Genomic DNA, 1880 nt, shown 5'->3' on the forward strand with positions numbered 1-1880 from the left:
TGTTTTGCCTTCGGGGGACGTGTTGTGCCCGACGTCTATTGTTTTTGCATGCCCTGTTCGTATTGAGGAGCGAGTTGTTTTTGCTGATTTGATTGTTATCCCGATGGTTGCCTTTGATGTTATTCTTGGCATGGATTGGCTGTCGACCTATCGTGCTGTTATTGATTGCGTTGCTAAGACGGTGACCTTTGCAGATGATGGCATTAAGGGAGGAGTTCTCGCCAGTGCAGGTACTTCGCTGGTCCTTCCTTTTATTTCTTGTCTTGAGGCTGAGAAGTTGCTGTGTAGAGGTTGTGATGTGTTTCTGGCTTCGATTGTGGATGTGGATAGAATGATTAAGTTGAATATTGATGATATCGATGTTGTGAGGGAGTTTGCTGATGTGTTTGAGGATGATGTGCCGGGTTTGCCGCCGGACAGAGACGTTGAGTTTGTGATTGATTTAGCTCCAGGTACGGTTCCTATTTCCAAGGCTCCGTACAGAATGGCCCCTACAGAGATGAAGGAGTTGAAGACGCAGTTGCAGGATCTTTTGGACAAGGGTTTTATCCGTCCGAGTTCTTCACCTTTGGGAGCTCCGGTTCTGTTTGTCAAGAAGAAAGATGGGTCTTTGCGGCCTTGTATCGACTATAGGGTGCTCAACAAAGTGACTGTCAAGAATAAGTATCTGTTGCCACGGATAGATGATTTGTTTGATCAGCTTCATGGTGCTACTGTATTTTCGAAGATTGATCTTCGGTCTGGCTACTATCAGTTGAAGGTTAAGGAGTCTGATATCCCTAAGACAGCGTTCCGTACCAGGTACGGTCATTATGAGTTTCTTGTGATGTCTTTCGGTCTGACCAATGCTCCTTCAGTTTTCATGGATCTGATGAACCGTGTGTTCAAGCCATTTTTGGATAGCTTCGTCATTGTTTTCATCGATGACATCTTGATCTATTCCAAGACTAGAGAGTTTCATGCAGAGCATCTCAGAGTTGTTCTCCGATTGTTGAGGGAGAAGAGGTTGTTTGCTAAGTTGAAGAAGTGTGAGTTCTGGTTGGAGAAGATTTCTTTTCTAGGCCATGTTGTTTCGAAGGATGGCATTGCTGTTGATCCGTTGAAGATAGAGGCAGTTCAGAAGTGGCCTATTCCTATTACTGTTTCTGAGGTACGCAGTTTCCTTGGTTTGGCGGGTTATTATCGTCGTTTTATTTCAGATTTCTCCAAGATTGCTTTGCCATTGACCAATTTGACGAGGAAGACTGTGAAGTTCGAGTGGTCCATTGATTGCCAGAGTGCATTTCAAGAGTTGAAGGATAAGTTGACGACATCTCCTGTTCTTTCATTGCCATGTGGTTCAGAGGATTTTGTTGTGTATACCGATGCGTCGAAGAAAGGCCTTGGTGCAATGCTGATGCAGCGAGGTAAGGTTATAGCCTATGCTTCTCGCCAGTTGAAAGATTATGAGAAGAATTATCCGACGCACGATTTGGAGCTGGCAGCTGTGGTTTTCGCCTTGAAGATTTGGAGATATTATTTGTATGGCGAAAAGTGTGAGATCTTCACAGACCACAAGAGTTTGAAGTATCTGTTTTCCCAGAAAGAGCTCAATATGCGGTAGAGGAGGTGTTTAGAGCTTGTTAAAGACTATGATGTGACTATCAGTTACCACCCAGGGAAGGCGAACGTTGTGGCTGATGCTTTGAGTCGTAAGTCGAGTTCTTCTTTGAGTTCTTTGATTCAGAGACCATTGTTGATGGATTTGCAGAGAGAGGAGATTGATTTGGTAGTTCCGGGGACCATTGCTCGTCTATCAGCGTTGGTCATTCGGGCTACATTGACGGACAGGATCCGTAGAGAGCAAGCTACTGATTTGCTGTTGTTAGAGTTGAGAGCTA

Source organism: Primulina eburnea, chromosome 14 (assembly GCF_022965805.1).
Source record: "Primulina eburnea isolate SZY01 chromosome 14, ASM2296580v1, whole genome shotgun sequence".
NCBI lineage: Eukaryota > Viridiplantae > Streptophyta > Magnoliopsida > Lamiales > Gesneriaceae > Primulina > Primulina eburnea.